Below are 14,797 nucleotides of genomic sequence, written 5' to 3' on the forward strand. Positions count from 1 at the left end.
GGGGGCTCTAGTGGGGGGGAGGAGCTAAATACGATTAAATTCACTAAGGAATTGGTACTCAGTAAATTAATGGGACTCAAGGCGGATAAATCCCCTGGACCTCATGGCTTCCATCCTAGGGTCTTGAGGGAAGTGGCAGTAGGGATTGTGGATGCTTTGGTAATAATTTTCCAAAATTCTCTGGACTCGACAAAGGTCCCGGCAGATTGGAAAACTGCTAATGTAACACCCTTATTTAAAAAGGGTAGTAGACAAATGGCTGGAAATTATAGACCAGTTAGCCTATCATCTGTGGTGGGTAAAATTTTGGAGTCTGTTATTAAGGAGACAGTAGCGGAACATTTGGATAAACATAATTTAATAGGACAAAGTCAGCATGGCTTTATGAAGGGGAAGTCATGTCTGACAAATTTGCTTGAGTTCTTTGAGGACATAACATACAGGGTGGATAAAGGGGAACCAGTGGAAGTAGTGTATTTAGACTTCCAGAAGGCATTCGACAAGGTGCCACATAAAAGATTATTGCTCAAGATAAAGAATCACTGGATTGGGGGTAATATTCTGGCATGGGTGGAGGATTGGTTATCTAACAGGAAGCAGAGAGTGGGGATAAATGGTTCATTCTCGGACTGGCAACCAGTAGCCAGTGGTGTTCCGCAGGGGTCGGTGCTGGGTCCCCAACTCTTTACAATCTATATTAACGATTTTGGAGGAGGGGACCGAGTATAACATATCAAAGTTTGCAGATGATACAAAGATGGGAGGGAAAGTAGAGAGTGAGGAGGACATAAAAAACCTACAAGGGGATATAGACAGGCTGGGTGAGTGGGCGGAGATTTGGCAGATGCAATACAATATTGGAAAATGTGAGGTTATGCACTTTGGCAGGAAAAATCAGAGAGCAAGTTATTATCTTCATGTCGAGAAACTGGAAAGTACTGCAGTACAAAGGGATCTGGGGGTCCTAGTGCAAGAAAATCAAAAAGTTAGTATGCAGGTGCAGCAGGTGATCAAGAAGGCCAATGGAATGTTGGCTTTTATTGCTAGGGGGATAGAATATAAAAACAGGGAGGTATTGCTGCAGTTATATAAGGTATTGGTGAGACCGCACCTGTAATACTGCATACAGTTTTGGTGTCCATACTTAAGAAAAGACATACTTGCTCTCGAGGCAGTACAAAGAAGGTTCACTCGGTTAATCCCGGGGATGAGGGGGCAGACATATGAGGAGAGGTTGAGTAGATTGGGACTCTACTCATTGGAGTTCAGAAGAATGAGAGGCGATCTTATTGAAACATATAAGATTGTGAAGGGGCTTGATCGGGTGGATGCGGTAAGGATGTTCCCAAGGATGGGTGAAACTAGAACTAGGGGGCATAATCTTAGAATAGGGGGCTGCTCTTTCAAAACTGAGATGAGGAGAAACTTCTTCACTCAGAGGGTAGTAGGTCTGTGGAATTTGCTGCCCCAGGAAGCTGTGGAACCTACATCATTAAATAAATTTAAAACAGAAATAAACAGTTTCCTAGAAGTAAAGGGAATTAGGGGTTACGGGGAGCGGGCAGGAAATTGGACATGAATTTAGATTTGAGGTTAGGATCAGATCAGCCATGATCTTATTGAATGGCGGAGCAGGCTCGAGGGGCCGATTGGCCTACTCCTGCTCCTAGTTCTTATGTTCTTATGTCCTTATGTTCTCTCCTTAGACACTTACCTAACTAGTATTGAGCTTACCATGTGATAAGATTGGTAACTTTTCACATGGAAGACAAGAGGGACAACCTTACATCTTATTAGTTCATGCCTTCATGTATTGAGTCCCAATGATCTATACTCTTTTGCCTTTTGAATTGAGGCTGTGTGTCTGGTAGGGCCAGCTACAAGGGAGCTGGTTCAGGTGGAGCCCAGTGCCAAGGATTGGGGTTAAAGTTTAGGGGTCACAGATAGTGGTGTCAGATATTTGGGGGATGGGGTGATTTGTAAAAGAAGAAAATTAAAAAGTCAGTCCAGGATTGGAGTACAGGCTTGGGAGCAGAGACATTAGATCGAGTCGATGCATGTGCAGACCCAGGCATCCCTACATCAGCATGCTGTAAGTGCAGCTGTGCAGGCAATCTCTCTGCCATTATATTATACATGTCATCGATGACGACGAACACCTCGCTAAGGCCATCCCCACGCCTCCACTGCTCGCCTTTAAACAGCCACCCAACCTCAAACAGACCATCGTTCGCAGCAAGTTACCCAGTTTTCAGGAGAACAGCGTCCACGACACCACACAACCCTGCCACGGCAACCTCTGCAAGACATGCCAGATCATCGACACGGATACCACCATCACACGAGAGGACACCACCCACCAGGTACATGGTTCATACTCCTGTGACTCGGCCAACGTTGTTTACCTCATACGTTGCAGGAAAGGATGCCCCGGAGCATGGTACATTGGCGAGACCATGCAGACGCTGCGACAACGGATGAACGGACACCGCGCAACAATCGCCAAACAGGAGGGTTCCCTCCCAGTCGGGGAACACTTTAGCAGTCAAGGACATTCAGCCACCGATCTTCGGGTAAGCGTTCTCCAAGGCGGCCTTCGAGACACACGACAACGCAAAATCGTCGAGCAGAAGTTGATAGCCAAGTTCCGCACCCATGAGGACGGCCTCAACCGGGATCTTGGGTTCATGTCACGCTACACGTAACCCCACCAGCAAAAAAAGGGGAAAAAATTTATATGTTTTTTAAAATTCTCTCTCTCTCTGCCATTTTGAGTTTCTTTCTGCCTGCCTGTGTAAAAGACACAATGTATATCGAGTGTACTGGGACGTGCTGTTCTCCGTGACTGGCCTGTTTGAATAACAACGACACCTTTTGATTGGTGTGATGCTGTCCCAACATCGTATAAGATATGCGATTTGAGAACCTTTTCATTCAATCATCTGACGAAGGAGATAATCTCCGAAAGCTTGTGATTTTAAAATAAATTTGTTGGACTATAACCTGGTGTTGTAAGATTCCTTACATTTATATTTGTGGAAGCAGAGGATAATCCACTCACCTCCGTTCACAACATTTAAACTAACACATTTAGACTATGAAAAGCTTTCCTTTTACGCTGTGCCTGGGTGATGAGTCTGGGTCATGGCAGTTGTATCTCAGAAATAAAACATTTCTGTCACTAAATGGATAGATTTGTGTAATAATTTGTAGCAGATTATTTCTAGATGTCACTGAACTAGCTAACGTTACTTTTTGTTGGTCTATAGTCTATATTTCCCCATTGCAGCACAGGAACATTTAAAAAAATTAAATCAGGCATAATAAGGCTGGGATTTTCATGCCAATTAGTAAAACCAATTCAGTGCCACTCAATGTAATCCCTAAAGAGGTTCTTAAGGCAGTGGTTAGCTGGGCTGCCTGGTGAGTCAGCACAGAGCTGTACCAATGTGTTATGGCCAGATAACAGGCTAAAAATGTTTTTGCAGTGCATCTGGTTGCCACAATGACCAAGGCTGTGTCTTCCACAGAGGGTGTTGCTTCAAGGTGTCTCTGAAGTTGGGGGGAATCCAATGTATTTCATACCAAAAATATCTCATACACTATTCCGTACACTTGTATGAAATATATTGGATTTCCCACCCCCACCAAAACCCTTGGCTTTGCTGGACTTTGCAGGGGGAAAAAATCATACTCCATGAGAAACTTTTAGCTTCAACAAAGCCAGATAAAATAAGGGTCCATTCCCTCCCTCACCTAAAAAATATAAATTTCTTTGAAAAAAAATTAAGAAAAATTGTAATGTTTTGCTTTTTTAAAAAAAAAAGATACTTGCAGCATGTTCTGCCTATGTTCTAAACTGGCAAACATCAACAAACAAGTCTACCTCAAAGAAGTAAAAAGATAAAAGCTTTTTCATGGGGCACTAGTATTTTTTTTAAGTGCAATATGTCAGCTTTAATCTCAGTAACGATACATAGATGCTGAACAGAAAAATCTGTTTTTCATTTTGAATCTCTCCCCACAAAGAGATGCACCATTCCCAGAGACGCTGCAATACTGGGTCGATGCGTGGAGTGGACAGAGCAAGCCCCTATTCCATCTCCCTGTTCCAAAAATCAATTTAATATATGGTCCCCAGATAGGGGACGTATCAGATATTAAACTGATAAGAACAGATTTTTTTTTGGTTTCAAAAATATACTTTATTCCTAAAATATGTAATGTTACATACAGTACAGTTGCCATATCACATTTCAAATGTAGACTAGCATTTGTCACATCTGCAACTGACAGCCCTTCCAAACACTCAATAGTGTTAGCTTCCTAACACTGACAGATGTAAATTAAAACCCACTTTTTACCATCATTGAGGAAAGCACCAGAGCCAAGAGCTTAACATTAGGCACAATTTGTCACCCAAGCATATGTGAGTCTGCCCACAATGTGTAGATAAACTGCAATTGCCAGGTGGCTGTGGTGTTAAAGTGTTATTTAGCCTGGCACAGAAACATACAACCATTTTTCCAACTGGCAGAAGTTTGGTCTGATTATCAGTGAAAAAAATTCACAAGGCTGTCAGTAAATGTTTACCTCGGTCAAAATTTCCACTGGCACGACACCCACAGCTTATAAGTTATGGGGAAGCCAAATAAAATGCGTTACATGTCTGATGGATGGGCCTATTGCAAAATAAAGCTTTACTCAGAATGTTTATAATGTTTATGTTTAATGTTAATTTATGGCCAAAATTAACAAGTATTAATTTAAAGAAATGTTAGAAAAATATAAAGAAGACGAAAACAGAATTTAAAAAGCAAGATAAAATGATATAGAAAAGTGAGGTGAAACAACTTAAAGTGCAATTTGAACAGCCAACAAAAATCAATGGGATAGAATTTCTGTGAGGGTTCTTCCGATCTCCTACTGTAACTTGAGCGGAAACCCCAGAGAAATGGTGTAAATGGCCGTATATGCTGTTTCTCTGTGGTTTCCAACAATCTTGCCCTGAAGTTACATCGGGAGACTGGAGGAAACTCTCCGCAGAAAATCTACCCCAGTATCTTTTGGAAATTCCTATATCTGGACACAAGTTTGAAATTGGCACCAGTAAATCTCAGTGCATCTAATTCATTTGTGACTACAAGCTAATATATGTCCATCAACAGTTTTAGCTTAGCCACATACTGCCACATTGCATGTCACCCGTCTTTGTCTTAAATAGCACAGTCATGAAAGAATATGAAACCTACCAATTAATAAACAAGAAGTAGGAATGAAGATTATCAATGAAGAATCAGCAGACTACCAATAAACAACTAGCGATGAGGAGAAGGCACATCAATGAAGTCACTCAAATTTCTTCACACCATTTTCAGCCATCATTTTTCTCCTTCACTCCGGTTGATATGTACAGCTAAAGATAACACTTATAAGAAACACAGAACAAAATTACAGAGTTATGAAAAGAAACATGAAACCGGCTTATAAAATGTGTCATTTAAAGTTAGAAATATTTGGAAGATTTTTTTCCCTCCATGGGCCTGCACATCTTTTGTACATCTTAAGTCAATAAATAACATTTCTGTGTTAAAGGTGATGCCTGGGATTAGGTTTAGTTTCTATTACTGAGGGGACTGATATTTATGCCAGGCTTTTAGGGAGATCATTATTCAAGTGTTTGATGCTGAGCTTGGACATTGCAGCCAGAGTCAGACATTCATGGTCAGGAGCATGATGAGTGTCCATCTGTTTGAACAGGTGGTCATTTGGAGACTTGAACTCGGCACGGTGTTAAATCCATGACAGCTTTAGAAGTAAAGAAGCTGTGTAATATCTTTTATAAACATGTAAATGAGAAAAAGGAAAGTTTTAAAGGAGAGAGGAGGGAAGAGCATACAAAGAAAATTCTTTCATCTTATTCACTGTGGGAAGTAAAGCAAATTAATATAAATAACCGAGAATGAGGGGTTTTGTGGAGGAGAGAATAAAGTCATCACATCTTAAGGAAGTTTTCTAAAGTGATGGGTAAATATATCTGGGAGGCCGGTCTCTTTCAGTATTAGTAAGGCAAGTAATAGTTTTATCTTGAGTCAGTCCTGTAAAATATTGCTTGGGTAAATTTGCTGCATTATAGCAATAGGTAAACTTCTGTTCCTTCAGAAACTGCACTCCAGGGCCTGGACTACATGAGCAGTGCCATGGCAGGTCTGCTAGAATTAAATTATATTGACCGTCAAGTGAAAAGGAATCTCCTGGGCACAGGACTCACGAAAAGTGGAATTACACCATCCTAGTTTCCACATATCTTGGCAAAGTTCATCCAATTTCTGACAAAAAGTAACCGTTACTCAACTGGCTGCAGTAATTCCACTTTCTAGTTATCGGCAGGTGTAGGTAGGGTGGCGAAAGATGTCCTTTTAGTGTCACCTGGAGGACTGATAATAGAGGTGAAGGTAGGAATGAAATGTGAGTTATGAAAATTTAGTCTGTCTGGTTTGCCCATTATGCACACTGTATGGTCCACTTTCTATTACATTTCTTCAAACTAATGGCCTTGGGTCTATATTTAGTTTGATCTGTACACACTTGGAGCGACAAAAATCAGTCCAGTTGGAATGAACAGCCTCGAAACTCAACAGAAATGTTCTTACACAGCACTCTAACAAATGTCATGCTTCCATTCTGGACAAATATTCAAATGAAACTTGTGCCTACTTTAGTTTCTGTTTGCCAAGCAGTGATGGCCACTATTGGGGAATGAACATAATCCATTTTTTCACCATTGACAACACCGTGCACTCTGGCCATGTAAATTGTAGTGCTGGTCTCTAATTATTTTGCACTCACATGATAATCCCAACACTTGATTCAAAGAACACTCTTGGTTGACATTTCAATTTTTTTATGCTATCATTTATGGTCTTCTTAGTGTAGAGATTGTCAAAGAGAATGACAAATTCAGGGCAGTTTGTGCTGTGGGATTAATGCCTGTTCGTAGTTAGTAACTAGACTGAAGTGCCCAGAAGTTATTTGTTGATCCTTAACAGCTGTCAAATTCCAGATTGTTCTCATCTTCTCTCTTTGGCCATGTCTTGAACTCAAGTCTTGAGGTGGAATAACAGTCCTTTAGAACAGGGGTTCAAGGTTCTATAGATCAGAACTGTCAGGATCTCTTTAGAACCCCAGATCAGCCATAGCTGACTGAAGGTTTGTTAAAAGCTGATCATTCACATAGAATTAGAGAAAGGTTACAGCATGGAAGGAGGCCATTCGGCCCATCGAGTCCGCGCCGGCTCTATGAAAGAGCAATCCAACTAGTCCCCCTCCCCTGCCCTATCCCCGTAGCCCTGCAAATTTTTGAGTATGAGTAGATGTATTTTCCAATCCTGGCATCAACACCTGAAAATATACAGAGGTTTGTGGCTTAGAGTTCTGAATCAAAGGTGGACAAAAGTACTTTGGGTCAGCCTAGTCTTATTACTTTCAGAAATTATATGGGTGGAGATGATATTGTCTATGACCATCAAGGCCTAGGGATTAGAAGTAGAACTTTTAATCCTACCATTAAATCTTTGCAAATGCAAAAAAAAGTCATAAAAATGAAAAAGGTTAATAAAATGAAAGAAAATTGCAAATGCTGGAAATATGAAACAAAAACAGAAAATGCTGGAAGTACACTGCCGGTCTATTGGCATCGACAAAGAGAAAATACATGTTATCTTGGTTCTAGACCCTTCCTCAACTGAAAGGTGAGTGCCTCTTTCCTTGCACAGGTGTTCCTTATGCTTTTCACCATCTCTCCATTTGCATGTTCTTTTGTTTTTCCAATGTCTTTTCATTGCTTCACTGAGACTATCTTTTATATCATTTAACAGGTTCCTGCTTTTATATTAAGCAGTTTGCAGATCATGCAACCCATTAACTTGCTCTTGGTGATTGGAGTATGTGTTATCACTTTATCTCCTCCCGTTTGTTGATTTTTTCCTCTCTTCCAATCCTACAAAGGAGCTTACTTTCTTTTCAGTTATTAGCTCTGAAACATTATAATCTACCTTCTCTCTTTACAAATACTGATTGTCCTGCAGTTTATTTCCAGTGTTTTCTGCTTAATGAAAATGATTACTTATTTAACTCCCACTTTCTTAGCCAGAATTTAGAGGAACAAATGTACATTCCAGTAACGCCAATCTTTATCAAAAAAATGCATTTGTGAAATTAAGTGACAGACATTTCAGACCATAACTAGTTAATGGAGCCAGTATGATTTTATATTAAAGACACACATCCAATCAAATTTTGCAGCCCCTGACAAAGAAAATGGTGCAAAATTTGAAATGCCTGTTCACACAACTAAAAATATATATCGTTCAAAAAGCCAACCATTCACTTACAGCTATGGGCAATACTATGGGCTTCCTCTCTCCTCTGCAGAGGCACACTTTGATGCCACTGCTGGGTTTATTTTATTCTTGGCTTTTGTACAGTGATTTCCTGACATGTCTGCAATGGGATCTTCCGAAGCAGATCAGAACTGACATCTAAACCTAACATTTTAAATTGAAACCTGCAGGTTTTCTCTTACGGACCCTTTCAGCAGCACATAAATCAGGTACGTTTAAGCAGGGAAGCAGCTCACCAATTTGTATATGTATAAAAAATAGGATCAGACCTCCTAGAAGTTGAAGGCGAGAGCAATTTGCGTACAAATTTAAAACCCATGAAGAATATCCCAGGGCACATCTTACATTCTAACTGGAGACAATCCTCCTCAAGCCCAGATGTCCTCTCTTCAGCCTGGCTCCGTTGTTAATACTTTGGCTTTTGAGTCAGAAGGTTGTGGGTTCAAACCTTAATCCAATATTTGAGCACATAAACTAAGCTGACAGTTCAGTGCAGTGCCGAGAGAATGCTGCATTGTCGGACATACCACCATTCGGTTGAGATGTTAAACTAATGCCCCACCTGCCAAGTCTGATGATTCAGGTGGGTGTCAAAGATTCTATTTGAAGAAGAGCAAGGAGGTATCCCTCAACTAAGACTATCACAAACAAATGAATCTCATCGCTGCTTGTGGTATCGTGCTGTGCACAAAATGGCTGCCACATTTGCCTATATAACAGTCACTTCAAAACAATTCTTCATATGTGTGATGCTTTGAGATATAAAGTGTTACATCAACCGAGTGTGGCACCAAAGAGCCCTAGTGAAATTGAAGTCAATGGGAATCAGAGGGAAAACTCTCCAGTGGCTGGAGTCATACCTAGCACAAAGGAAGATGGTAGTGGTTGTTGGAGGCCAATCATCTCAGCCCCAGGACATTGCTGCAGGAGTTCCTCAGGGCAGTGTCATAGGCCCAACCATCTTCAGCTGTTTCATCAATGATCTTCCCTCCATCATAAGGTCAGCAATGGGGATGTTCCATTCGCAACCCCTCAGATAATGAAGCAGTCCGAGCCCGCATGCAGCAAGACCTGGACAACATCCAGGCTTGGGCTCATAAGTGGCAAGTAACATTCGCGCCAGACAAGTGCCAGCCAATGACCATCTCCAACAAGAGAGAGTCTAACCACCTCCCCTTGACATTCAACAGCATAACCATCGCCGAATCCCCCACCATCAACATCCTGGGGGTCACCATTGACCAGAAACTTAACTGGACCAACCATATAAATACTGTGACTACAAGAGCAGGTCAGAGGCTGGGTATTCTACGGCGAGTGACTCACCTCCTGACTCCCCAAAGCCTTTCCACCATCTACAAGGCACAAGTCAGGAGTGTGATGGAATACTCTCCACTTGCCTGGATGAGTGCAGCTCCAACAACACTCAAGAAGCTCGACACCATCCAGGACAAAGCAGCCCGCTTGATTGGCACCCCATCCACCACCTTAAACATTCACTCCCTTCACCACCGGCGCACTGTGGCTGCAGTGTGTACCATCCACAGGATGCACTGCAGCAACTCGCCAAAGCTTCTTCGACAGCACCTCCCAAACCCACGACCTCTACCACCTAGAAGGACAAGAGCAGCAGGTACATGGGAACAACACCACCTGCACATTCCCCTCCAAGTCACACACCATTCCGACTTGGAAATATATCGCCGTTCCTTCATCGTCGCTGGGTCAAAATCCTGGAACTCCCTACTGAACAGCACTATGGGAGAACCTTCACCACACGGACTGCAGCGGTTCAAGAAGGCGGCTCACCACCACCTTCTCCAGGGCAATTCGGGATGGGCAATAAATGCCGGCCTCGCCAGCGACGCCCACATCCCATGAACGAATAAAAAAAAATTCAAGTCTTCCTTTTCTTCAACCTCATCCTCCTTTTCCATGAGTTTCGAACCAACCCCATCACAATCTCTCTACTTCTACAATAATTGTACAGTTAATTTCTGAACATTTCCAAATAACCTGAAATTCTAATTGCAGTGGTGAAGATTTATAACATCTTTTAGCTTGGCACAGTAATACAGTTTCATATACTGTCGCTTGTCTGGTCTGTTTCTTGATCAATAACGTTTGAAGGAAGGATGTTCAAATTATCTGCTTAATAAAGTAGGCATAAAAGCATCCAACTGCTATAATTTGAATCAAGGGGGAAGGGTTCCTTAGCGCAGTATGTGTAAACCTGTTTATAAAGAACGAGTTTATGGCTTCATTACACATAGCACACAAGGGAAATCTTTCCCTAAAGCTGTTAAGTGTAAAGTGCTGAATGTGAGTGTCACCAACTTGTTCATACTTTGAGTCTCTTACCTTCCCTTATGTGTTAAACATTTCTTAATTTGCTGCTACATTCTTATAAACATCCTGTGCAATATTAGTGGTACTTTTCACAGATACTTCTCCTCCAGTGTTTACAGAAAAAATTAATGCTCCTTAAATGCGCTAAAGTGGAAATGTTAATGGAATACTCCAGGAAAAGGCTCTCAGGGTCATGCAAAAAAACCACTCCTAGTGCCCAAAATTCCAGCATCCCTGACCTGTGACCGGAAGTACAGTGAGTGGGGCACATGTCCACTCCTGTGCTCTGGAATTGATCCTGTCCCAAATCATGAGGATGGGGTCATTTAACTAGTCGGGTGAACAACCCATACCCGTAGAGTCGCCTGCATTGGAGAAGTGGTGTGAAATTGGAGCATCATCCTGGCACTCTGACGGTGGAGACGAGGACCTTAGTGAGGCGCAGAGTAAAGTTTCAAAACTGCATTCTTCCCCGTGGTGAAACAAAGTAGGTCATCATTAGATAATCAATCCCTTCTGTTATCAGTGCCTTTCCTGGTTGAGATTTTTGGAGCCTTCTTATGATCCAGTACGGAACCCTCGCCTGCTTCCACTGGGCCTAGCGAGAGCCTAGCTGGAATTCCCGGCAATGCTCTCAGACCTTGGAAGATTGCCCAGGTATGTCCTGTCCACACAAAGCAAGAGAAATCCAACCCAGCCAATTACCGCCTTTTCAGCCCACTCCCAATCATCAGCAAAGTGATGGAAGGAGTCGTCAACAGTGCTATCAAGCGCGTTTACTCACCAATAACCCGCTCACTGATGCTCAGTTTGGGTTTCGCCTGGATCACTTCGCTCCCGACCTCATTACAGGCTATGTCCAAACATAGTCTCTGAAACAAGAGCTGAATTGCATAGGTGAGATGAGGTGAGATTGACTGCCCTTGACATCAAGGTAGCATTCGACCGAGTGTGGCATCAAGAGTTCTAGTAAAACAGAAATCAATGGGGATCAGGAGGAAAACTCTCCAGTGGCTGAAGTCATACCTGTTGTTTGAGGCCAATCATCTCAGCCCCAGGACATCATCCTCAGCCCAACTATCCAGCTGCTTCATCAATGGCCTTCGCTCCACCATAAGGTCAGAACTGGGGCTATTCATCTTTGATTGCATCATGTTCAGCTCCATTCATAATTCCTCAGATACTGAAACATTCCATGCCCGCATGCTGCAAGACCTGGACAGCATCCAGGTTTGGGCTGATAAATGGCATGTAACATTTGCGCCACACAAGTGCCAGGCAGTGACCATCTCCAACAAGAGAGAGAATAACCACTTCCCCTTGACATTCAACGGCATTACCATCGCTGCATCCCCTACCATTAACATCATGGGGGTCACCACCGACCAAAAACTCAATTGGGCCAGTCACATAAATGGCGTGGCTACTAGAACAGGTCGGAGTCTGGGTACCCTGCAGTGAGTGGCTCATCCACTGATGCCCACCTCTCTACCACCTACAAGGCGCAAGTCTGGAGTGTGATGGAATATTCTCCACTTACCTGGATGGGTGAAGTTGCAACAACACTTGAAAAGCTCGACACCATCCAGGAAAAAGCAGTCCGCTTGATCGGCATCTGATCCATTCGCCTAAACATCTACTCCTTCCACCATTGGTGCACCGTGGCAAAAGTGTACACCACCTACAAGATCCACGGCAGCAACTCACCAAGGCTTCTTCAGCAACACCTCCCAAACCCGTGATCTCCACCACCTAGAAGAACAATGGCAATAGGTGCATTGGAACACCATCACCTTCAAGGCCCAACCAAGTCACACTCCATCCTGACTTGGACATATAGCCTCGTCGCTGAGTCAAAATCCTGGAAATCCCTACCTAACAGCATTGTAGAAGCACCTTCACCACAAGATCTGCAGCGGTTCATGAAGGCAGCTCTCCACCACCTTCTAAGGGCAACTAGGGACAGGCAATAAATGCTGGCCTTGTCGGTGATGCCCACATCCCAAGAATGAATAAATAATTTTAAAAACACCCCCCACAAAGCTGGCTGTGGTTATAGGAGGGAGTGGGCGGAAGACAGGACCTGGTCGATTTGCTGCCCCCTCCATTGCTCTCCCAGCCAACTTACACTGGGAGAGTGCAGCACTCTCCCAACTTCAGAAACAGTGGACTAACTGCGATTGCAATAGCCATATCACAAGTTCTCAAAATCTTAATTTTTAAACCTACAAGGAAGGATTTTTTTTTACATTTAATATGGTTGGGGAACTAAATTTTTAGATGAACGCTCAATGTGCGGGCCATTATAGCACCGTAATGTCAAGTGATCATTTGGCGGATGGAGTGAAAATATAAATGATAGCTCTGTGGGGATTTGAGGCCAAAGGCTACACACTCCTTTTGATTAAAGAAGTGTGATTGAAAGCATTACAAAAACAAACCGTACAAGCAGCAAAGAGATAAATATCCCAGCACCTTTGGTGGATAGTATGCAGTAAAAAGCACTTCCTCAATAAATACAAATTTACCACAAACCACTTTCTACAGAAAGACAATCGGATACCACACATCCAGACTATTGCTGAAATAATGTCCGTCTGGACATCTGGTGTGAATGGGGCACCCGGCCTTCGCTGTGATGCCATTCACAGCTGAACACTGTCTTGGCTCACCTATAAGGAACGGCCGAGGTATCACAGAACTGTGAGTGCCAGTGGAATTATCCCTTCAGAAGAGGCAGAAATAATATTGGGGAGGTGGGGGGGGGGGGGAAATTAAACAGCTAACGTTGGAGATCTCAGAACGAAATCTAGGAAAGTCTCAAAGGAAATAAATGTTTCTGCGAGAAAACAGCCTACAATCCTCAGCAGAGCAACTTGTACTAATAATTAAACAGCGATGGCCTTTGTTACCAATCCATTTCATTTTGCTGCTATACAAATAAACAAAATAAGGATGTCTGTTACTGTGGCTGTGTTCTTTTCCCACACTGCGTTACTAAACTCATAAAAACATTTGCCCCACCCCCCAGTAAGATTGACTTCTGCATTATCATATGTCGTAATAGTGCACATTTATCACTTTGCTCCGTCTCTCGCAAGGAGGTCTCTGCTCGCTCAGCTGTGCAAAATCATAATTACAAATCTTTCACACCAGCCAAGCTGTCATTTGGAAAACAGGACAATCAAAAATATTTCAGGCACTTTTTCTTCTTCTTTGCATTGCAGGAGGGTCAATTTGCCCTGAATCTCACCCCTGTGCTAGTCTCAAACCTCATCAGGCTGCGCTGGGAGAACTCTGTGGTAAGCTGAAATGATGGATAATATTTTATTGTACGTTTATTGCAGTATATTAGAGAGCAGCTGTTTGCAATGATCTCCCATACCTTGAAGGCACAAAAGACAACACAAGGAACATAATACACTCAAGGCTATCACAGGGAGTCTATATGGTTATGATGTTATTTTGAGGGTATCAATCACATTAATACTGCCAGTGATCAACTGACCTCTATTACCTAAAGCCAATAAAGTATTGAAAATTGACCAATCTTGTACTGGGGAAAGGAAACAGAATAGTTTTATTGTAATTTAGTTGATCTGAGGAGTTTGAAAGATTATGCTTCACTTTGCAATAATTTCTGACATTGCTTTGCTGCCTTTCCCCCTAATATAGCTTTTTATGTCTTCTATAATGTCGATGAGAAGGAGTGCAGATTATTAAAAGGTAAAATATGCCATTCAATGTTGCTGAATTACATGTGTACCTTGAGTTCATAAACACACAAAAGTTATGTCAGCTGAAACAAGCAGCTTATTTTACATCAAAAATAAAATACTGCGGATACTAGAAATGTGAAATAAAATCAGAAAATGCTGGAAATACTCAGCAGGTCAGGCAGCATCTGTGGAAAAAGAAACAGAGTTAATGTTTCAGGTCGATGACCTTTCGTCAATTACAGTTGATTATCGCACTGAATCTCCTTCCTGGGGTTGGAGCATTTAAAAGTGTCCCTAAGAGTCACTTAGAGATGTGACTAAATTTTG

The 14,797-nt window shown here is 42.3% G+C and overlaps 1 pseudogene; it reads right to left on the reverse strand.

The window, feature by feature from the left end:
- Window positions 1-4,026: 4,026 nt before the first annotated feature.
- On the reverse strand, window positions 4,027-4,202 carry LOC137300270 (U2 spliceosomal RNA; annotated as a pseudogene).
- Window positions 4,203-14,797: the final 10,595 nt, after the last annotated feature.

This window comes from Heptranchias perlo, chromosome 30 (genome assembly GCF_035084215.1).
Source record: "Heptranchias perlo isolate sHepPer1 chromosome 30, sHepPer1.hap1, whole genome shotgun sequence".
Classification (NCBI taxonomy): Eukaryota; Metazoa; Chordata; class Chondrichthyes; order Hexanchiformes; family Hexanchidae; genus Heptranchias; species Heptranchias perlo.